We start from the raw sequence: 24,706 nt of genomic DNA, 5'->3' as shown, positions 1-24,706 counted from the left end.
GTTTCTGTAACTCGAGCAATGCTCTAATGGTCATCCAGGTTGATAGGTAGATGTGCCATTCTTTTGTTCGTGTCCTTTTTATTAAGAATGGCCGAACGTTTCCGGTGCGAGTTGGAAAGCTGTGAAAACAACGTAACTATTCTTCGCGCGAATTTAACAAGCGATGGGAACGCATATGAATGGGTCACCAGCTACGGTAAAGCGACCAACACTTCATGGATCTTCGACTGGAGAATTCCCAACCCGCAACGGTATTTACATCCGATTATTGAATGATTGACCTAGAGCCATTCAACTAGCTGACATGCGATATTACTCACGACATTTCCTATTGTGGGTGCAGTAATATTTGGCGGGCACATCCCTTGCGACACTGAAATTAGGTCGTTTGCGGTGTATTTATCATACTTGCATAGAAACAAAACTGTAGCGGAATATTTACTGCGCTTAAATTTCGAAGTACAAAGAAAATCATTGAAAACATTTGATACTCGCTGATCTTTCACATTTTAAATGCACGATTTCGAAACATAAATTTGTTTTAGGCCGTTTGCAGGTTATTACAAGGAAATAATTGCTTTGTTTCCACTTTACATATCAAACCCCACAACTCCTCCGCAGTGCTTTTAAACAATAAAAAAAAAGCCCATGTCCAAAAAACGTTTACTATTTATTTCATTCTACTTGCTATAGCAGATAAGGTTGGTACAGAATATGAACAAACATGGTACAGTGTACAATGTTCACACATCGCGGTTTAAAGAAAAATATAGAATTGAAATGAAATCTTTTCACACCCTAAGAAAGCGAAGAACCAATTTTGATCTGTGCTATTATAGACAAGATTCAGGTAGCTACGAAAATTCTGGCAATTAACCCTTCCCATAATTAATGTGGCAAAACTAAGCACATTATTGATAAAGCTATGGATTAACCTGATACACTTAGTATAATTTCTCAACAGGATGGTGTTCCACCAAAAGTGGCGCTGTCAGCACAGCAGTGTTAACAAGACAGCTGGTCACCATGCCACCAACTGCCCAGCTTTCGTGGACATCAAAATAAAAAAAAATTAACAAGAACACCAAGAAGAATGATGCCTTCCTAAAGAAGGCAGTCCCGCTGGCAGCGGTGATCAAGCTTAGGGAGAATCACAACCACAACCTTCACTGTGCCGACGGACTGCGGCTACTGAAGAGCACGGCGGACACCCGAGCATTCTTTTACGAGTACTTCAAGGTAGGCTAATCTCTCCCTCATCCCCGAATTGGTTTTGCAAAATCTCCTTTCATCTGCCCATCGAGGCAGATAGTCTGTTTTATTCAAGACGTTAACCCTCGTCTCAAAACTCAGGTTGCCCAGGGAAATTAAAATGCACCTGTCCTAGATCCCACTCAGCCTGAGGATGATCTGGTTTCAGGACGGGCTCACCCCGGCAGAGGCGATTTGCCTGCACCAAGAAAAGCTGGCAGCTACTACTGCAACCATGGAGCACTTGGCCAGCGGTGCTGAGAACCCCAGTGCACGCACAGTGTACCATTGGTACTCAACTTGGCGGGTCGAGCACTATGGTGAACCTGTGGACCCCATCAAGAAACTCGGTGAAAAGGCGGCAATGTATCTACAGCACGGTATGTCACTCACCACCTCCATTTGATTGTCATTGAATAGATAGGGATCTTTTTGAGTCACCAATTTATATGTTGCATAAATCCCATATTAGCACGGTCAGTAAAATGTTCAAAATGCAGTGCATGCACCAACTTATGTTTCCTTGCTGCTGCCTGTCGAGGAGTATGACAGTGAGGTGGCACAACAATGCATACTAATTCGTTTGTCCGGCCCCGTCGTGCATTGCTCACAAACAGTACCCCACACAAACATTCGCGTGCCTTTCATGCCTGACGGAGCGCTGTTACTGTGGCCGTTAATACTTCACCCCTGGTGGGAGAGACGACAACGATTCATGTCCTTGCAACCTGATCGGTACCTAGCCGTTCCGCTGCGAGGGGTGCCCACAACCTCCAAGGCGAGCTTTCTGCCCTTGGTAACACTTTGGTGCACACACAACTAAAGCCTGGCAGAATACAAAAAACACCTACAGTAATGGCAATTCTATTGAGCACCGACTATAGCTGCAGTCTGCTTTGGCTGAGCTTGCTATATTTTTGGTTTATAATACATCTTTTGTCAACATATTTGATTGTATAATGATTCTTTCTCAAAAGACTGCACATGAACACAACCTAGCCGTATTAATGCGAAAGCATTAACTGTACTATAGAACGAACTGGCGTCATCTGACTGCATTGCCGGCATTATCGTTGTCCGTAGCAGCGATAAGCAGCACCTAAGTTCTCAATGGCTGAGTAAAACAGCACGTGAATTTTGTCTGCAACAGTGAAAAACGGCACTTTAACAAACTAAATGAATGGCTTTGAAAAGAAAATTTCGTACATTTTGGTCTGGGTGGAATCGAACCCGGGCCTCCGGGGTGCGAGACAAGCACGCTTACCCAAACACGACGGCTCCATGGTTCCAGCTGACTAAAGCTGTGCCTAGTGCGTGTGCCATGCTTTCACATTTTCACACGTAAGCAATGTTCAGTGTCTCCACCGAATTTTCGACTGAGATACCAAAAAGAAATGGACGAGTTTGTCAAGTTTCCTGTATTTTAAGCAAGAATCATAAGCTCCTACGAAAAGCCATAAACCAACCACTTTGAAAAGTGTACCTTTATTTCAACTGTGTTATCATGCACAATAGTGAACAAATATGGGCTGTGTAGCGCCTAAATTGCCAGAGAACAAATTCTATAGCGGTAAGAAGAAGGGTTTATAGTGGTTAGAGATTTTTAGAGGTGCTGGCACACAAGAGGAATTAGCGATAATGGTCTGGAGGCATGTGAAACTCCCACACCTCAGGATGCAGAGACCCCCAGTTGCCCGTGGCTCATCTTCTCTACAGGCATAGTGATCTGGACGTGACCGGTTTTCTGTGCTTCCCCGAGGTACTTGAGTGTCCTGTATCCACCCAAGGACCCGAGGACATCAGCGTCTAGTTCAGGTGAACAACAATGTTAGGAAGGCTGCTGGTAACCTTTTGCAGGTGTCGACGTGCAGTCGGAAGACGGGTCTTGCTGGGCTGTCTTGGTCGTCACTAAGATCATGCTCCGCACTCAGCAGCTGGCTGCGGCCAGCGAGATCGTCTTCCTCGACTCCACCTCGTCGACTGACGGCACTCAGAGTACCACCACCGTGCTTCTAGCTGCCACCAAGGCAGTGCTACTGCACAGCTGAAAGACAACCAAGAGCTACATTCGTGCCTTCCAGCCCCTGAAGGATGCCTATCCGGTCTGCTTTGGAGGAGCGCATGTAAGTAAGCTGTATGCAAGTAACATCGAGACAGACAATGCTCGTAACTAGACAAAGTGGCGAATGCAATACAGTTCCCACACTAAGTTGCAGGATCTTTGCAATTTGATTCATCTCCTGTTCAATCAATGCATATTTGCACTTGTTTCAGTCAGCAGATTGCTTAATATTCTAATTTACTTCTTGGTTATAAATATGAGCAAATTCATATATGTTTCATTTGTAGAGTGCTGAATGTCATACACACTTTAAAATAGTTAAAAATATCAGTTGGGTATTCGCTGCATCAGCAAGGTCTTACAATAAATGTTTGCATGTGCTGACTTGACTACTTAAGGTGAGAGCCCGATCCACATAAAACCATTTCACTATTCCCTCTTCAAAACTGCCGGGAAGGTCTGAGAGGTCATTTTACTAGGGCACACAACTCTAGCGAAAGAAAGATATCTCGTAGAGATGCAATTTGGGCTGTGTTCCCAACCTTGCCCTAATGAATCAGAGATACTTCAGCAAGTCTTGTCACGTGACAACAAAAATTAAAAAGCAGTGGACATGGGAAAGTTTTCGAATACCCTTACTTGGAGCAGGATCAAGTAAATTTTGGAACACGGCCTTGGAGAAGCTGAAAATTGCAGCATGCCAATGTTACATTGGTGCACATGCTAATAGTCATTGTCATCTTTAATGTGGTACCTGCAGGCTCCTCAGGCGTTTATGAGAGACAACGCTTCCGCCGAGAAGGCGGCCCTGCGAACGACCTGGCCCGATGCCATCCAGCTGCTGTGCCACTTCCGTGTGGCCCAGGCGGAGTGGCGTCGGCTGTTTGCTGCCGTTAACCAGGTTGGTCGGGACGAGAGGAGAGACCTCATGTCTGCATTTCAAAAGGTGGGTACTACTCTGGTTGTCAAGTGCCGCTGCTTAAGCATGCAGTGGAAAGTTTTCGTTTTGGCTGGAGAGATCCCTAAACTAGATGCATTTCTTCAAGCACTTCACCAATAATTAAGGCTTCATGGAGCAAAATTGACAGAGGCAGTACTACGCCGAACAATATATATTAATCGTCTTGGTAAATGCTCCATAAGTACTAGATTAGATTAAAATACAAATTGTATCGAATATAAAAAGCCAATAGCAAAAAAAGGTATAAAAAACAAATTGTGTATAATGTAAACAGCCTATAGCAAACAAAAATTGCAAATAACCACTCGCATGAAGTAAGTCATTCGCCGAGTGAAGAGATGGGTTGAAATTTCTTCGAGCAACTTTGCTGAACTTCATGGAGTTACATGTTATTCAATTTTGCGGTTAATTTAACTTAATTGATTGATCTTGGTTGTTTGGTAACATTATTGTAATATCAGCATCATATAGCAAACAACTGAATAGACTGTTAGGTACCTGCAGTTTAAAAAAAAGTTAGGACAGAACCAACTACCATAAAATACCGGAGAAACGCCCACCCCCATTTTATCAAAATACGTGTAAAGCCAACTATGGGCGCTTATTAGGGCGCTTGATGTGTACTTGCCCAAATTTTCGAATATCAAAAATGTTAAAAGTGGGCGCTTGTACGGGTATGGGCGCTTCCTCGGTATTTTACGGTATGGTGTTGTCTAATGAAGCGATTGGCTGTACACATAATTGAAAGAGCCGTGACCGGTCACGTGTCTATTTTCAAGCTAAATTTAATCGGTAAACTCTCTAACATGACAGCAGTGGTGGAACTGACAAGTGGTGAATTGGCGCAGCCCTTGTAGCAGGGAAACACTGGTATTGGAGCACAGATTTCCACTTTTGGAGCAGACAATTTTCAGCTTTTATGTCAATAATTTTATAAAATTTCTTTCGAAGTTAGCCTGTGCAAAAAACTGCAGTTGTTGGAGTGTTGACCCTGTTGGAGAATATCGATGATGGAAAGATGGCGGAAAAGGCTCATACAAGCGTAACCGTAATATGGGACATCCTATACAAGCGAAAAAGGCGGCTCCAGTATAGTGGAATAAGGCGGAACGATACAGGTGGGCGGAACCATACAAGCGTGTCGTATTATGGGACATCCTATACCAGCGTAGTGGATTAAGGCGGAACCATTGAGGCGGACAGAACCATACATGCATAACGTAATATGGGGCATCCTATACCAGCAAAAAGGCGATACCAGCACGGTGGAGCCATATGGCTCCAGCATGTTGGTTTCGCCTTTTCACTGTTGTACAGGGCGATTTAGTTTTAAGCTTTACATATATGTTTAGAGAGGTCGTGAAAGCTAAATTAATGCGGTTTGTGCAGGCGAGTTATACGGCCAGGCGTACGTAGTCTAGGGACCTAGTCGTAACGATCAGTCAGATAATTAAATACAATTTGTTAATCAACTTTTTAATTAGTGAAAATGAAAATAGGGTTTCAATTAGAAACTTGCTGAGTCATTGAAAACCACAAAATCAAGTTTTTTTAGAAGGATATAATGCAGGGGTAACGTTTTATGCGTTCTGTAAAAAGCTTTATTTGGATGAGTTTCTAGGTTTCAGTTTCTTATCAGAGCTCATCTCTGCGCCCACAGTCCTGTTCCCCAGGGGCTTAGACACGCAACACACGTGCGCCTTGCTTCCCTTCATCCTACGAGGGAGGCGAGGGGGCGGCTTCGCACTGCGGCCACCGGGCAGCTGGACCGCAGGTGCAAAGATGCGCTCTGGTAAGAAACCGAAGTCTGGAAACGCGTCCAAATTGACCATTTTTTTTAAACGCCATAAAATGCTACTTTTGTCTTATATCTTTACAAAGAAAATTGATTTAGTGTGTTTTGATGATGCTTAGCAAGTTTCTAATTGGAACCATGGGTCTATTTTAACTGATTAAAAATTTCACGAACATACTATACTTAGAGAGAGGCTGAAGCAGTTTTCTATTTCAGAAAACACTTTTAAATCTTCTTCATTCGACCTCCAGAATCTCAAATATTAAAATTATTTGCTAATTTAATTAATCGAGGCTGCATAGTCATTTTTAAAGCGCTGTGAAAGCACTTCCCTAGAGAGCGACGTCACAAGAGCAGCTTTCAAAATCTTTGTTCACGCATCTTCAGCGCCTATCAAAGCTATGCACGCACATGCTATTTTTTAAAAGGGCAGAAAAATGTGTCACGACTGGTGCCAATGCCGGAGAATATACCTAGAAAACTTGCGATTGGACGAGCGGCCCTTAAGCGACACACGCTTGGCGGCCGAAAGGTCTTCTTACGATGTCACTGTTGGCAGGATGTTTTTGTGTGTTTTCTCACGTTTAGTTATATCTTTGAGGAAAACGAACGGGATATTCAGATTCGCGGGATAAAACTACGCTAGAATGAACCTTCATCTAGTTTTCTGAAAGAAGTCTGGCAGATCTCTGTAATAAGCCGACGGATCATTACAAATTAGCCTTTTATACTATGCCGCCCTGGCCATATAACTCACATGCACAGACCGTGTAAATGTAGCTTTTACGGCTTTTTTAAAAAAAAATCTGTAAAACATAGAAAAAAACTCTGTAGAATGTCCCCCAATACGATACGATTGTATGGTTCCTTCCCCGCTTGCATTGTTCAAGAAAGACTTGTGGACATCCAGCATTTCATTGGAATGCTGAATGTCAGCGAGTCTTTACATCAGTGAGTGGTTTCAAACAAGCATGATGTTTGCACACCAGTAAGCTCTTATCCGAGGCTCACCAGGAGCACTAAGAGCAGAGGCGAAACGTCGTGACCTGGTAAATTTGGTTGCAGGTATTTATTTTTACAAGAACTGCATGCAGCAAAGCTTAACTTTGCTCAAAAGAAGATTATTAAAAATTCAATACTGAACAATGGTGTCCCTTGAGCTGTCAGACCAAACTCCCACTCTTGCCACTCAGGAGTTCCTAACTTGTGCGTAGAGGATCAGCACAACCCAGATTTGTGCTGCGAGCGCACCTGCAATATAAAAGTTGAATAAAAATGAGATGAAATATGAGACGTTTACAATTCTCTTTAACGTGAAATTAGAGCACAGATCTTGAAGAGGAGGATGGGAGGGTATGCCCCTCCTCCCCCTCCCCTCCTCCTCTTCTGCTCCCTCCCATTTAGCGGGACATTTCCCTGAATTTAGCGGGAAAATTTCCCCATTAAATTTAGCGGGTTAAGTTTCCCACTAAATTTAGCGCAGAAATTGATGTCACATGACCTCAACACAAATGCAGTTTTCCCGCTAAAAGTAGCGGGGAAAATGAAGTTGCATGACCATGTCATGTCATCCATAAAAAATTCAGTTTCTCAGCTAGACTTAGCGGAAATATTAACGTCACATGACCGCAACATTAATTCAATTTACTGCCAAGTTTAGTTGGGCGGTTACGCCGAGGGCGACTCCGCGAAACGCGGAAACGGGTGCTAAGAGCTGCGCTAAAAAAACTAAATGCATCAGGTGAAATAGGGTGAAAATCAGAGATAAGAAAAAGAGAAGAGAATCTAAGATACCGTTCCCAGATCCTTCCTTTTGTTCGTTCTCAAATGTTTTGATTTCAAGAAATGTTTATATCTTTATTCATAGCCAGAGAACCCCTCCCAGTTTTAGCATGAATGCAATAAATCAACGCAGACTAGACCTTGTAAACTATAATGCACATGAAAATGAATGTTCGCCACATAGTCATGTATGAGTCAGTGGCTCAGATCTCTAAATACATTTGTATTGAGGAACATTCTTGAATAAAACTTCTGGGCTTTGAATTCGACAGTTTGTACTTCCATAAGGAACACTCTATGGCACTGATTTTTTTTGTGACACATCAGAAACAGCAGTGTCATCCTTGCATACCTAACAAGAATTTGTATTTTTTTTTTAGCATGGCATGTGCTATTTTAATGCTTATACAGCCTTCTTTAACAAAATTTCCTTTGTAGAGCTTTTTATTGGTTCTTATTTAACTCGCACGACAGATTCGGGACCTTGAATTCTCACTCGGCATCAACAGTTTTATATATTAATGTAATAGTGAAAGACAAGATTAATGGTCTTGAGTACGGCTCGACAAGCACAGATGTTGAGAAAAGTACTGAAGAAAACTCAAATGTCAAAATAAAAATAAGCTGGAATGTGGATACAATTAACGACATGGTCATGAATACAGTAGCACATTCAATATGAAGAATACGTGTTAGACGCACGCTCAAAGAAACCTGTTGCATCTATATTCATGCAAATTACTTCGCAGAACCCAGCGCTGCAGTCTCGGGTGCGAGTTCGCTGAATGAGTCCACTGAAAATGAGTGCAGATGGAAAAAGCAGTTTGATCTGCGACAATGAGCATTACATAGGCAAGTGACATGTCATTGTTACTGTTACAGTGCCGAATGTTTCAAACTGCCAGTCGCATCATTCTGCGAGTTCCATCCGTATATTACAGGGTTTGGCTCTCTCGAATTCTTCGCGAGAAAAATTATGAACTGGAAATGTCTAGCGTAGTTCTAGAAAAACTACTTCCAGAATCCTAACTCAGCATCGTAAAGAATATAAAAAGTTTCTAGAGATAAGGTTAGTGCAGGAGTTGAATAAACTAAATACTTAGTTTTGTGAAACCATCTTGCCGTAGTAAACGTACAAAGTTCCCCTAGGTAGAGCTAGTCATTACGGATGATCGTGCCCATTGCATACCATAAAAATTTAATTTGCGACCTACAATATTTACAGACTCAACCAACTCTGAATAAGTGGAACACTTGGCACTAAAGATTGGTCTCACCATGACTGTCTGCAAACATCCACATAATAATTTCCATAAACCTATGCATTTCAAGAAAATATTTGGAGCGAGCTGTTTAAACTGCCATAACACATTTTAACACTAATAGAAAGCCTGTAGTGGGACACAACTTAAGCAGTTTTTACTTCATTATGAAGGGCAATAACAAATATGTGAAGCTTAAAACTAGGCCTGCACTGAATTGCTTTCTTAAGTTAAACGTGCTATGCTCGGTTCAATATATTATCTTTGCAGAGCTGACAATGTGCAAGTTCCCATTTTTTTTATACTTCACATCTCCCGACTGCTGGGTGGGGTAGGTACATAAGATTGATGACACCAACGTAACACAATGATTAATTTAAGAATTTGTTTGGGTGTGGCACTAGCGAAGCCATCTGCGGGAAGTTATTTCTGTGACTTTGTCGAACCTACATCCGTGGGCTTTAAGTTCACATGTGAATCATGTCTGCAGACGCCTTTTTGTAATTGGAACTTCATCCAACCCGAGATTTGAATGTTTTTTGCATTTTAGGCTTAGTAGTGCTTTTGCTGTTTCACTTCAAGAATAGGTAAGAATGCTTATTTCGAGTAGCATACCTAACACTTGGTGGCATGAGGACTCCCTTGTCGTGACGCTAATCGAAAGTCACAGGCAGGGAGATACTGTGATGCTCTTGTTGCTGGGATTACCTCCCCCATGGTCCTGGCCGGACCACAGAAGAAGATTGAGTCCAAGCTTGTGGCCACTAGGATCTCCAGATATTGAGGCAACCAAGTAGCTGGAAATAAAAACAAATCACAATCAAGTACTTGGCAGAGCTACATTAGAATGGCTAGCATATTCTTTCATGATCAGCACATAGATCCTTTTGTTTTTATACTTTGTACTTGTACCTATTAAAAAAGTGCTCCTTCACAGCCACAGTCATAGACACACCCCAGGACAAGGCCACACAGGCCTTGAAATGATGGGTACCGAATTAAGGCGAATGATCAAATGCATTCACTTAACCCTCTTTCACCCCAACCTGGGAGATTTCTGTCAAATATTCACATTTAACTCTAAAGACTATAAAAAAAACCTACTACTGCAATGCAGAGCCGTATAGTGGGAGAGGTTAGCCAGTGGGTGTGGTGACAAAGGTGCCGGAGAGGAGGAAAGGGAGGAGAGCGCCGAAGGAAAGAGAGAGAAGGCAGAAAAAAGGTGACGACCGCTATTTTGACGCAACGCTGTTGCCGCGGAGCACTGCTGAGGCTATGTGTCGTCTGCTACTGGCTTAATTCATTTTTGCCTTTATAAAAGTTTGCGTTTAAACATGGAGAAACTTCTTTCTTTAGGTATTTAAGCCACCGAGGAATAACACTATATTATTTTATTGCCAGAGCCTGCCAAATAAAAGCAAAGGGCAGGTGTCTGGATAGGAAGAGTTTAGTTGGCGCACCAAGAGGCTAACCAATAAAAATGGGTACCACTCTGCGCAAAATGCCTAAAAAGCGTGCATCTCTACTTGACACTAACAGCGGCACACACTATCTATTTTACTGACTAAAGGGTACTACATCATTATTTTCAGCTAACTAGTCAAAATAGACAACGGCTAAAAAAAAAAGCAATGACAAAACCAACAATCGAATTCGCCTGCTCTCCAGTAGCACGACATCTATAGAAGGCAGACCTGCAGAATGAACAAGCAGTCTAAAGAAGAGTATGTCCCATGTATAATTTGTTTCCATGCTGCAAAGCAAGTGCTGGAAAGAGGTTTCACGACATTAACAAAATTTCTTGCAATCAGTTGAGAACAAGTTAGAGCAGTGAACTTGTACTTGCCCTTGGCATAACGTTGTTGCCCATGGAAACTCAAATAAATTTGTGAATAAAAACAAAAAAAGACTAACCTTCATAAAAAAAAAAAAACTAACATTCGCAAAGAAAAGTTATCTTCAACAAAATATGCCGGATACAGTTGTACAGCATCCATTTTTGTGCTGAACCAATTTTGAGGCAAATCTGCGACAATGAAAAGAAGACGCTCGAGTACAATTAAGGGAAAGACAGAAAGGATGCATACCTACAACAAAAAAATTTAGAACGACCACGGGCAGGAACCTCTGGTGAGGCTCTCGGAGTGACTCCCTGCAATGGGCCTGCGCAGACCAGAGAACAAGATCGGTCAGAGCTTGCAGCCATAAGGTGCTTCATATCATGAAGTTTCAGAAGTAGCTGCACTTGGAAGCAAAGTGCATTTCATTTCTCTGCAGAATGGAGAGTTTAATAGCTAGTATGCGTTCATAAGGTGATACAGTCACGAATGCAGATTTTTCAATGCAGCACTATATCACCAAATTGTTAACCGTGCCGGGCAACACTAAAAACCGGGAGCATTATTCCAAACTATCTCAGTTTAAAGTTAACCACGGCAGAAGCTGCAAGCCATGTGACCTTCTAGTTGGATGCCATGGTACGTCGAGCTTATAATCATGTCTCACACTGTTTTTGCTGCAATGGCTTGTAGTGTCAAAAGTGGTCCAGCTTAAAAGAGATGCAAAGTATAGACGTTTGTGAGTGGGGCCCTGACCTAGTCTTCAGCTACATTGCGAGGTAGGACGTTCCAACCGGGATGTTTGCTGCCTGTAACCACACGACCAGCTTGTGCACAGCGATTGCTCGAGCCGAGTACATGTCCTCGACAGTGCCATTATTTGACAAGCAGTTTTATGAATGTTAAACATGACTGACTTGCAGAGAGACTGCATCTCAACGACTAATGACTTGGGATACCTAACTGAATACTGATATATTAACTGAATGCAAAACAAATTACCTGGCAGGCATTAAATTTATCAACGGGGTGGGTCGACTCGGCATTAAGTTGGAGTCCATGCGTCAGGCACGTAGCCAGGATTTTGTTTCAGGGGGGGCCCCCTCATAACAAAACGCTGTAAGAGGGGGAGGGGGGAGAGGCGGACCCATGCAAAATGGAAGATATCGGGGGGGGGGGGGGGGGGGCGGGGGGGCGGGCCTCATAAGCTTCTTCCTGGCTACGTGCCTGCGATGCGTAATAGGACAATACAAACAAAGATATGCCTGACAATTTTTTTTGCACCCCCAAAATTATGTGTTTTTGAAGGTAAGGTACACAATGTTCTTGATTTAGAAAGAGCCCCAGCTGTACAAATGCATATGCAGTAAGGGCACTCGCCAAGCCTATTCTCCTCAGCTCTGTGCAGGTTAAGCTAAGTTAGAGTATAGAAGTACACGCTCACTGACAGCATGAGAAAGGCAGGGAGAAGTCTCCGTTGTTCCACCACCAGCCCGTCTGCTACCTTCGATGACGTTTCAGCGCCTCATGAGCCTGGAGCAAGCACATCTGTCCAAAGCGGGGTGAAAAGCACAACCACGTGTTGGAGGACGCCCAGCCATTCTCTTTTTGTCATCGGCTATTTTACATATTTTAGTATGACATATTTTTAAGTGAGAAAGAGTACTGCAAATATGCAGTCCAACTTTGACCATAATACAGAAGTCTGATAAAGATAACAGTTGCCATTCACCATTTTCCAAATAAGTGCTCCCACCTATCGGAACATCTACACATGTGGTGCGTGAGTGGGTTCAGGACTGAGACGCTAGAAAACGAAGCGCTCACAAGGCTTGTCTGGCCCTTCCAACCATGCGAGTACATTCATCGCAAATCCCAGATTTTTAGACAAAATGACTTAGAATAAGCAAATCTTGTCTACGCCCGAGGTAGAACATTGAATTGTGATTCCCCCATATTTGCCAACCATCCTTCAACCTGCGGTACCACCTGCAAATGAACTATGTTGTGCTGCGGCACGCGTCCATGCTGCCTGCTTGAGAAGAAAACCACTGCTCGTGTTGAAGACGACATCCCACAATGTACAGGCAACAATGTTTAACGAACTAAAACAAAATTGATATCATTCAATAGGCACAGATAGGCTTACAAAGTGTCGACACCATGATTGTTGTTGTTGGTTTTACTCCTGCATACAAACATAAGTGACTTCCTCTTTCCTCCGATGTACAGTAAAACCCCCTTATCTTCGTGGCCCCTATTTCTTCTCGAATCGGTCACAGAGGACATAATCGCAGCCACTGAATTCTGCAAAATTAAAGGCCGCGAAAATTAAAGGTTCGCCAACATTAAAGAGTTTACTGTTCTTCCGTGTGTCACATAATGTTAACATTTCAAGGAGGCTGAAGGAAAAACTGACCTATGAAAAAAATGCCCTTCTCCAGGTTAGGCACGCGAGGTTCTTTTGCACTACCTATAAGACGGCAAGTTTGTTTCGGCAGAGCTTTTGGTTAAACGGAGTCACAAAAGTAGCTATACTTGGAGTCAACCATTTTGTGCTGCATTATAAAGCTAGAGTAAATTCCACAGTGCTTCTGCACAGCACTGTTTGTTGCGAGAGCATATGTGGTTTAGTGTTGCATCCCATTTGCATGATCTAGAGAAACTAGCGCTGACAGAGTTAGAGCACTAAAAAAAAACAAAAAAAAAAAAGCCGATTGTGGAAACATTGAGAGATGCACACATGCGAACTGTGCATTTCTTAAAAGTGGATTCGAGCAAAGGTAAAAACAATATCTATAATTACGGCGGCCATACTTGCCTTTCCCAAGCACGACCACTTTTCCCTCGGTAGCACCATCCAGTAAGCACCAGCAACACGCCCATGAGACGCCGCCGACTCCTGGATTGAATGACGACCCGCCTGAGGTCTTGGAAGGAGATCCGGAACACTGCTTTAGGCCAGATGTTGTATCTGGAGGGGGCAGGGACTAAAAGTAAAAATTAACAAATTTATCTGAAGCGCTACATTCCTATAGCATAAACTCTAGGATAGCAGTATTTTTTTTTAGGTCAGTGATGCATTTTAATTAAACACAAATGTTTGGTTAATAACTTTATATGATGAACCAGCAGCCCCTATTTTCCTTAAGTGTAACGGAGTGCCTAACGTTACGTCCGACGGAACCCGAAATAAAAATTAAAGTTACGCCCAACGTAACTGTCAAGCATTCGAGTTGCGTCCGACGTAACACAAAATAAAAATTAAAGTTACCGTATTTACTCGAAAATAGGTCGAACCCTATTTATTGGATCCACCAAGAACAAAAAAAAAAGAATTGAAATTTAGGTCGATCTTTTTTTTTATTTTTAAGAACAGGGGAAATTTTGGGCAAAAGAAAGAAAAAAACCTTTGTTTGCATCACTCTCAGCTAAATCACGGGGCGATGCCAAAAACTTCATCACCGTCAGAACTTCTGGACATGTCATCGTCGTCCCAAGCTTCGTCAGCTGGGTAGACATCCTCGCAAATTCGCAGCAATACTTCACTGACACCTTTGTAAAATGACGACAAGAAACGAAAAAAGGTGCGAAGCGACGGAAGACAAACTACAAAGACGCAAGCAAAGCCGCCGTGTCGCCATGAGCAACACGCGAGCCGAGCCGCCTCAAGCAACTAACAAAAATAACATCTTTTTTTTTTTTTTTTTGTGGGCGTTTGCGAGGATGGAGGGTAAAGTGCATGGCGCATCGCGCTACTCTCCTTACCCGTTGCCCAGCAAGGGGAACGCTAGAGGCGCGATGTCGAAATCCGACGCCCGACCGGCCACCGCGGGCGGCGGGCCATTTCGGCAACCAAAAGCTTTTCGAACAAAAAGCGGCGCGGCTCTACGGCAACGCCGGCTCGGTGACTCGATAGCTTCATGCCTCCGGTAGGGTCGCAAAATTTGGTAGCGAATGTAGGTGTCGAAATTCTTTAGTCACAATTTCCGAGAAAAAAAAAAAAAAAAAAAAAAAGAAGGTCGATTTATATTTCATTTCATTTCATTTCATTTTATTATACTTCAAAGGCACTTCTACCGAAGTGCATTACATGAGGGGGGATAAGAATACAAACTCACATAAAAACAAACAAAAGCAAAAGTAGATTCACAAACAAATACAAATAGTAATATTTGCCGAAAAATGGCTAGGGTTAAATCGCATCAGGATGCATATCATGGTAAAAAAAAAAAGAAAACTAATGACTAGCTACCGACATAAACATTTAGACTAACGAAAAACACTTTTGAGGTGTGCCTTGCAAAGATCGCGGAATTTAGCTGGATTATTTTCGAGAGCAATAGCCTCAGGAAGAGAATTCCAGTTATTGATGGCTAGAGAGAGCGGGGAATTTTGAAATTTATTAGTTCTCGCAAATAGAGGGTTTATTTTCTGGCTGTGGTCACGACGTAAGGAGATGTGAGATGGAGGTTGGCAGTAATGGTTTCGGAATGACGAAGAGGAATAGTAGATTTTGTGGAACATGACAAGACGAGCAAGTTTAGTTCTTTCGGCCAGTGGGCAAAGGTCTAGATTTGTTTAAGTGCGGTTACGCTTGATGTCCGTGAGTAGTCATGAGATATGAAGCGAGATGCTTTATTCTGAACTGATTCAAGTTTGTTAATAAGGTAAGCTTGATGCGGCCACCAAATATAGTTGGCATAGTCCAATTTAGCCCTCACAAAGGATTTATAGGCTGTTAGTTTAACACAATGCGGGGTACTGTGAAGGTTACGTTGGATATATCCTAGAGATTTACAAGCACTAGAAACTACAGTGTTAATGTGGGTATTCCAGGTTAGGTCGTCTGAAAATGTTACACCTAAATATTTGTAGCTGGACACTTTTTCGAGAGGCAGAGTTTCTAATGTATAATTTCGTATTGCAGGCGTTCGTTGGCCAGTGAATGTTAATAGTTTACTCTTGGTGACATTAACTTTCATCTGCCATGTGTTACACCATAGTGAAAACATATTTAAATCCTGCTGCAATATTAAAGACTCTTCAGGTTTAGTAATACGACGATAAATAACACAATCATCTGCGAAAAGCCTTATGGAAGATGTTATATGGAGAGGAAGGTCATTAATATAGATAAGAAATAAAAGCGGACCCAAAACGCTGCCCTGCGGAACACCTGATATTACGGGAAGGCTATGTGATTTGTCCTGCCCCAGGTGGACAGCCTGGTTACGGTTACTTAAGAATTGAGCGATCCAGTGGATAATAGAAGGGTGAATGTTTAGTTTTGAAAGTTTATATAGGAGACGTTGGTGAGGAACCGTGTCGAATGCTTTTGAGAAATCAATGAAGATGGCGTCAGTAGGGTGAGACGAGTGGAAGTTGTTATGTAGATCAGCAACGAACTCAAAAAGTTGGGTTTCGCATGAATATCCCTTCCTGAAGCCATGCTGACTATTACATATTAATTGATGTTCTGACATATAGTTCATAATGTGGGAGTAGATGACATGTTCCATAATCTTGCAAGGCACACTAGTTAGTGATATGGGTCTATAATTTGATGAGTCGTTTTTATTGCCGGTCTTAAAAATGGGTAAAACTCTCCCGAATCTCCAGTCTGCGGGAAGGGAAGTTAAGTCGAGCGATTGTTGGAACAAGCGACACAAAAGGCGACAGGATATGTTCTTTGTTAATTTGAGAAGTTTAGGACAGATTTCGTCATCACCAGGACCTGAACTTCGGGAGAGCCTTTCTATCACACTCAAAATGCCATAGGGGTTAAAAGTGATAGGTTCACAGTAGACGTTAATTGGTTTACATATTTGATCACTGGGTACAGGTAATTGTTCTAAGGTAAATACGGATGCAAAGTAGTTATTAAAGACGGTAGCTGATTCAAGGTTCGTTAGCACTTCGTTGTGTTCATTGCACAATTTAGGAAGCGAATCATCTTTTCTCGGACATATACTTTTCCAAAATTTTTGGGGATTGTTTATTAATAAGTTAAGTAGGTCTTGCTTGTAATATTTATCCTTTGCCTTCTTGATGTTACTTTTAAACTCTTTACAGCAGTCATTATACTTAGTGAAGTCAGACGCAAGGTTTGTAATTTTTGCTTTGACATAAAGACGTTTCTTTTTGTTATTTATTTTCCTAAGGATATTTGTAAACCATGGTTGATCAGCACTCGTCCTTAAAACCATCTGAGGTACAAAATCAGACTTTATACGCCTAAATTCATTTTTGAGCATTTCCCAGTTGCGCTCGACTGTTCTTTCGCTAAAATGCAGCTCGTATTCCGAAGCAAACAGCTCAAAGGACTCGTTTAGAGCGTTTTCATTAACTCTACTGTAGACGTTTATGGTTTTAGGGGTTATTTTTTTACCTATTACTGGCAGAGACATTTCTACTAGGACTGTGTTATGGTCGCTGATTTTCTCAAGAATACGAACCGATTTTACATTTTCTGCACTCGAGGTAAAAACAAGATCCAAAACAGAATTATTTCTTGTGGGTTCCAATACAGTTTGAGTTAAACCGTAGCTATTCATCAAGTCAACAAAACTGGACACTTCTGAATGGGCCACCCAAGAGTTTATTTCTTCCTCTTTCCAGTTGACCCCGGGGTAATTAAAATCGCCGCCAAAAATAACAGTACTACTGGGAAATAAAGAAAAAATTTGCTCCATGCAAGCGTGCAGCTTCGTAACAAAAGTACTATCTCGGCCTGGAGGGCGATAGCAGGCGCCAACAATGATGGGCAACGAAGGGTGACTCAAGCGTACCCACAAAATTTCTAGTTCACAATCTAAAGATATAAGGGAAGCATCCATCATTTTGCTGATAGCGATAAGAATGCCGCCACCACGGGAATGTGTGCGGTCTTTTCGAAATAGATGAAATGATTGATTAAAAAATAATTCGCCATCGTTTATCTCCGGATATAGCCACGTTTCTGCCCCGATAACAATTTTTGCGTCCGTGTCATTCACAGTTGACAAAAAAATATCTTGTTTAGGTAAAAAACTACGAAAATTCGCCACGAGCACTCCGAGATCAACACACTCATGTCTAGATGTTTTATCAGGATGTCAAGTAGTCGCCAAATTTGTGGTTTGGAAGTTGTTAAGCAAAATAATCTCGTCACTGTCGGAACAGTATGAATATTGCTTGCCATCAGCATAAAGTTTGTCGTACACGAGTTTCACTTTGGTTTTTTTTTTCTCTGAACTGCTTACTAAAGTGCCACAATTTGCTCCGGTGGAAGCAAACCCTAGCAGTAAAGTCCTCCGAGATAGACACCTTCAATGAAGTTAAATGCTTCAGTTTACTGGCGTTATTCAGCACGTTTTGTCTATTCCTGTAGTCTAAGAAGCGCACTACAATCGGTCGAGCAGTTACCCCGCGCTTTTGGCCGACGCGATGTGCACGTTCTATCTCCCCAGTCTCTATACCCAGATGGTTATTAACGAATTCTTTTATGAGGCAAGCCGTTTCTTCCCACGTCTCCTTTTGTTTCTCTGGGATGCCCCTAAATAACAAGTTGTTCCGCCTCATTCTGTTGTTGAGGTCGTCGATACCAGCGTCAAGGGCGTCTATTTTATCATGCGAGTGACAGACTTCTCTTTGAACTTCGTGCAAGGAAGATTCGACCACGGCAAGCCTTTCCTTAATTCCGTTTATTTCCTGCATTTGCTTCTCGAGAGTAGCTACCTTCTGCTTTAGTTCGTCGATCCCTGAACTGATGCCGCTCAGTCTTTCCCGTGTTTCGTTTTGATACTTGTCATTGGTCGACGCCAGGTTTTCAATTAGTTTGCTCAATTTTTCCATATCAGTAGGGCCAGGGTTGAGCTCGACGTCTCCGCAAAGCAGCAATAACGCGTCAAGGAAAAGAAGGCAGCCATCATGGGGTAACGAAAGTAAACAATTGAACACAAAGGTTACAGCGCTGCAACAAAGGGTTAGTAGACGCTTTAGGTCGATGGGGCACGACACCTCTAAGAGCAGTATGTTATTGGAACGATAACATTTCGCGTATTTCAAGTAACAAACCTGTGGTATGAACTGCGTTAGATTCGGCATGGTTGTGTCGTGCCCCGATGCTTGCAAGGGTGGTAGATCCTTTTGTAGACAACAGCCAGTCGACGGAAACGGAAGCGTTCCCCGGTGCGCCCCCGTGCGGAAGTCATCGATGTTGTACCACGTCACAGATGACGCAGCCGTGGATTCCTCCCGGCTAGTTCCAGCGAGACCAAACACGTGGGTGACGTCCGCGCCAAAGGCAATCGGTGAAGCTGTTGGTGCAGCGATGACGAGCAGCAGCACCTGTGGTATGAACTGCGTTAGATTCGGCATGGTTGTGTCGTGCCCCGATGCTTGCAAGGGTGGTAGATCCTTTTGTAGACAACAGCCAGTCGACGGAAACGGAAGCGTTCCCCGGTGCGCCCCCGTGCGGAAGTCATCGATGTTGTACCACGTCACAGATGACGCAGCCGTGGATTCCTCCCGGGTAGTTCCAGCGAGACCAAACACGTGGGTGACGTCCGCGCCAAAGGCAATCGGGGAAGCTGTTGGTGCAGCGATGACGAGCAGCAGCACCTGTGGTATGAACTGCGTTAGATTCGGCATGGTTGTGTCGTGCCCCCACACGGCAGTCAGCCGCGCGACGAGACACACATTATAAAAGCGATTGGTGCGAGCGACCGAGGCGATGAGCGACGTTTTCTAGAAGCCCAAGAACCGAGCGGCGCAAGCAGCGAGAGTGAGAAATCTTCGGCGCTCGGCGCCGGCTCTCGTAGCTTCTCGCCGTCGCTCGTCTCGTTGATCGCTATATTGCTTACATGCCGTTCAGAAAGGCGCTCTAAGTGCTTACCATTGCATTGGGACCAGCCTCGCATCCAACCGTAACCAGTCTTTTTTTTTTAGCCGCCCAGGTAGAAGTTAACATCGTACATACACCGTCTTCAAGCATGGCTCCTCGTTCATTGCTCGATTTACATTTTCGGCAAATGACCGCAATGAAGCACAATTATTCTAGTTCAAATTTGTCACGAACACTTGGCACGCATGCTTATACTGTAGCGCACCTAACGTAATTTAAAAGTAGAACGAAAACGGGACGAGATTCGCTTACCGTTTCACGGATCCTAGGCCTAACGGCCGTACTTGGAAGTCGCCTGCGGTCCGGCGATCGGACGAGTCGAGCCGGCCTGACGCAGGCTGACCACGCCTGGTTGAACTATGAGAGGTGCCGTCCAGTTGAGAGCCAGAGACGCAGTAGAAACGGACCGCAAAACATCTGTCCCGTAACCGTAAACGAGCCAACGAACCCCCACACCGCTCTATCTTCGGCATCTCCGCGACGACCGGAAGTGGAAGCCGCGAAGTTATTAGAAAACCCGCGGCAGCGGAAGCCACTGGGCGGAAGCTTTAAGTTTCGGTTTCGCTTTTCTCCAACGCAGGCTACGGTCGCTACGGTTTCGGGCTGGTGGGTTTGTCGGGTTTGTGGCTGGTTGCGACGACGCGAGGGGCCACTAAAAGACGCCAAGTTGGCCGAGTACGAGTCACGGCCCACGATACGAGCAACGGGCCGTTTGCCGCTGTCGACCCGCGATGCAGTATCCGCGGCTTGGTGTCACGATCGGTTTGTTGCCGTGCACGTTGACTCAAAGCTCGAAGTTATGCAGTTCCGTTCCGGCACCAGCCGCACCACGTTTTCCGGTGCATCGCACGTGGAGGCCTTTCGACGCATTCAGTGAACGTAAAGATCGTGCCCGCTGTCTTCGGTGCTGTGGAAGAAGTTGGGAGACGGAAGGCGTTTAGAACTCCAGGCCGGGCCGCCGGTTCACTCTGAACGAGAGGCGACGTGTGTGTGCACGCTTTGAGGAAGCCTCCGCGTTTCGCCGCGCTAGACCTCGCCGATCGCGACCAGACCAACCGGACCCCGAGTCCGAGAGGCTCTTGCGGAGCCAGGAACTGCACCGAGGTAGGAGCTGCTCGTTCTGCGCTACCATGCAGTGCTCTACAGTGCTCGGAGCTCTCGGTGTCATTCGTGCTTGCACCGAACCTTATGTGACCCCTTCGGACGCGCAAGTCGTACTTCGCAAAGGTTCGGACGGGGCCGCCCTCACCGAGCAGCTCCGCTATATTCCGCTTACTTATGATCGCAATAAAAGCTTGCGTTCTCGGGAAAAAAATTGCGGGACCGCTCTCCGCGCCGCCGACGAGGTTGGCCGCCGCCATGTTCTCAGCTGTTCACTCGCTCCCGCAGCGAGCGCCTTCCGATAATCCTCCCCGTTCCAAAATGCGATGCGCTTTGCGCATTATGCCGTTTACATGACCGCGTATTGAATGCGGCAACTGGATTCAATACGACTAAGTCGCATTCGTGTAAACGTGGCTTATGTTCTTTTTCGACATGTATGGTGTATGTAACGATAGCGGTGGTGAACGATGGACGTTTTCGTTGGAAGATGGCGGTCGTCTTTCTGCATGTATGATTTGGTTATACCGGTGGTCCTGTGGTATAAGCGTTTTGTTGGAAAGACGGCAGTCGCCTACGTCATTGGACGCAAAATCATACCAGCCACACCGAATCATATCGGCAAGCAAAGTGGCTGCCAGTGTAGACAGACCCGGAGCCATAGCGGTGCCGGTATCTCCAGTTATGCAGAACGCCAATCCAAACTAGCTGCATGCTTAACACACAGAAATTATGCTGGTGTCATACCAGAACTGTACAAGCAGCAGGTTTGTTTCTTGTACGTTTTTCCAATAGGGGAAAGGCTATTTAAAGTGTCATAACTACAGGGGACCTGGCCACTACAGATATTTATTTATTTATTGAACAATCATATGGCCGTAATTTTGCAGATGTCTGTGTTTGAAATAAAAAGTGTGTGTTTGGCTACTTCGTATGGTTTGTATCACGCTGCTTACTGCTCACAGAGCAGCTGAGTGGAGCGTAGGTGCTCTATGAACTCGAACCAATCACAAGAAATAGTGCTAGCAATTTATACGATCAATGTGAGCACCGTTTGCACAAAAACCCATAACTCTTCGTTAGGCATGTGTATATAATGGATATCGCGTTCGAAGCTAATTTAAACTGAATAGTGGTTTTGGTCAAATATTTTTTAATTCCATATTGAATAGTTGCTGCACCTTTCACTACTGTTACGGCATATTGAAACGAAAATGTAACTGAACTTGCAAAGGCTGTTTCCAAACTTCCAATTGCCCAATTATGAGCTCCGTAAAATTTAATCTAGATATAGTCATAGGCTGCGGCCTCAGAAGTTCCAATACATACGTTGGGATGGTAACCCTTAGCAAAAACTAGGTTACTTTAAGTATTCTTTACGGTCTTTTAAGATACTCATTCTCAAGGAGTATACTAAAATTGTCCTTAAAGAATGCTAGCCAGAAGTAGGCTTGTACTATTAGTGTCCTTTCTTAGTATGCTTAAAGTAAGTACTGTAATAGTATACTTTTAGTAAACTAGCTGAGACCTAAGTAGCTTCAAAGTTCATGCGAAGCGTCTTACTAGTAGCCTGCCCTGGGTATATTTTAGTGCACTAGAAGAACGTTATGGAAGCAAGCTGGAAGGATCTTGTAAGTATTCGTGCAGTGACTTATCAGTTGCCTCTCTAAGGTTTCTTTTAGTGAACGAAAAGTTTACTATGGAAGTGCGCTGAAAGGATAATCGGAGCATGCACCGAGTATGCTTAGCTGCGCTAACCATGAAATGAGGACAACATTGGGCTTCGTCGCTGTGTCTGTGTCATGAAATGGCGTCAGCAGCTCGCGTTGTTTCGAGCGCTGTGGCGTTTCAGTGCTGTACGTGAGCCCCCTGATCAAGTTCTCAGCGTTCCGGTGGCGGGCGTGACCGACTACGTCTGCGATTGCACCGTCCCAGAATGAGTGTAGTGACCATTATACGTTGCGCACACGCTGTGGACGCGTAGCTTCCCGGCGTGGCAATCAAGAAATGAGCCGCCTGGAAACGACAACAATAGTTGCGTTGACGCAGTGGTTACCCCTCAAAAGAGCACAAGAAAAACTGTGAAAGGTACGTTCAGTTGATATCTTTAGGAATGTGAAAGGTAGCCACTGCAGTCTCAGCGTAGTTGTTGTCGTTTTCAGTTCGCTCTGGTTACACGGACGCGGTGGGCAGCCTGCAACAGCGAGTGAGATACGCTATCTACCGTTTGATCTATCAGCTTCGGGAGGCTGATATCAGATCGCAACCCGCAAAAGTCAGGAGCTTGACGGATGAATCCGAACACCACGTACAAAGAAAGTGATTGCTTGGTGACATTCAACAAATATGCGAGCATGACCGACTACGTCTGTGATTCCATCGTTTAATCATCAGTGCTAGCTGTTATTTGCCCCACCAACATCGACGAGCAATCTTCTGTCGTCAATAGTTCTCAGTCGGATTATAAAGCAGTGCAGTTTGTGTAGTGGTGCACCGGGTCGCGAAATCGATGCTCCTGAGTTTCGTCGACGCAGAAAAAACAAGCTCCATCGTGTCTGCGTCTGAGAGCTCCACGTGGTTTCATTGCAGTGTTAAAATTCGAATGATTTGGGGTCTGTTGCTGTCGTAACGCGTTTGAGTTCTTGGTATTTCTATCAGTCGTGAGCGTGACCGACCACGTTTGCAAATACGTCGCTTTTTAGACTTAAGCTAGGTGGCGCAAGCTACCGCCCGTTACAAAGTGCGTTGCAAGGTGCCGCGTAGTATCCATACCCATACAATCATCCAGATGGTGCCGGATTGATCAGCCGTCAGTTTTGTTGTCTTTAAATAAACCAGTTTTTTTTTATGAACGTTCGATGATGTTACTTCGAAAACTTTAGCATTCAGAAGTGGGATTACCGCTGAGCCTTCCCGGAACAGTGGTGGCTGCGGCAGCCACGTTCACGCCGACGAACGTGAGTCTTCTTCACGGGCGGTGATGCGCGTCCATTGTTTCCGCCACCGAGGAGAGGCCGTTCAGTGTTCCCGTTGACTCGACGAGAAAGCACAGCCATGGCCGCGGACCGTGAGCTCGTACGGACCCTAGCGTCGCAACCGGGCTTCGCATCGGTGACCGCGATGCCAGACTTGACGGCGTCCATTCCCGCCTTCTCTGACTCGTCGTCGGCAGCGAGCGCCATGAAGTGCGCGGGACTGGGAGGCGCATATCAACACGGTGGCGGCGCAACGCAGTCCGGGTGGAGCGATGAAATAACGCTCGCTGTTGCTTTATCGAAGGTGAGCGGGACGGCTTGAGTGGCATCCAACGACCGGGAAGCGACTGGAAACTTGGTCGAAATGGGCTGAAGAACTACAGATGGTGTTCCCCGATGATGACGATTCGCACTCTACGAGATGATGCTCCGGCGGACACAGACCGAGTGAGTCCGTCGCTGATTATTTTTTCGACGAGAGCTTCTTCTGCTCGAAGTGTGACGTCAAAGAAATGAGTTTACAATGGCGCAGCTTATAATTGCGGAACTTCGGAACATGAACCACGCTGTGATCCTGCGGCTTCAACAGCGACGTTCGCAACGTCTTTCGAAATTTTGCAAAAACTTGCTGATTTTTTTTTTCTTGAAATCACTCGTTGCAGAAGAAGCAGCCCACAAGAAAAGAAAAATGACACTGTGGAGGACAAGCTTCTCAAAAAGCTTCGCCAGGAGCTGAAAGGTGACAGGGTACGTATAACAACATTTTTGTTAGAAAGTGTTAGCTTTATGGAG

General features: G+C 44.3%; 1 pseudogene; it reads left to right on the top strand.

The window, feature by feature from the left end:
- The first annotated feature begins 964 nt into the window (after window positions 1-964).
- Window positions 965-24,706, top strand: part of LOC115321345 — a 37,016-nt pseudogene continuing 13,274 nt past the window's right edge.

The sequence above is a fragment of the Ixodes scapularis genome, unplaced genomic scaffold (assembly GCF_016920785.2).
Source record: "Ixodes scapularis isolate PalLabHiFi unplaced genomic scaffold, ASM1692078v2 PGA_scaffold0__279_contigs__length_252992795, whole genome shotgun sequence".
Lineage (NCBI taxonomy): Eukaryota > Metazoa > Arthropoda > Arachnida > Ixodida > Ixodidae > Ixodes > Ixodes scapularis.
The sequence above is the reverse complement of the archived record's forward strand: the minus strand, read 5'-3'. Positions and strand labels throughout refer to the sequence as shown.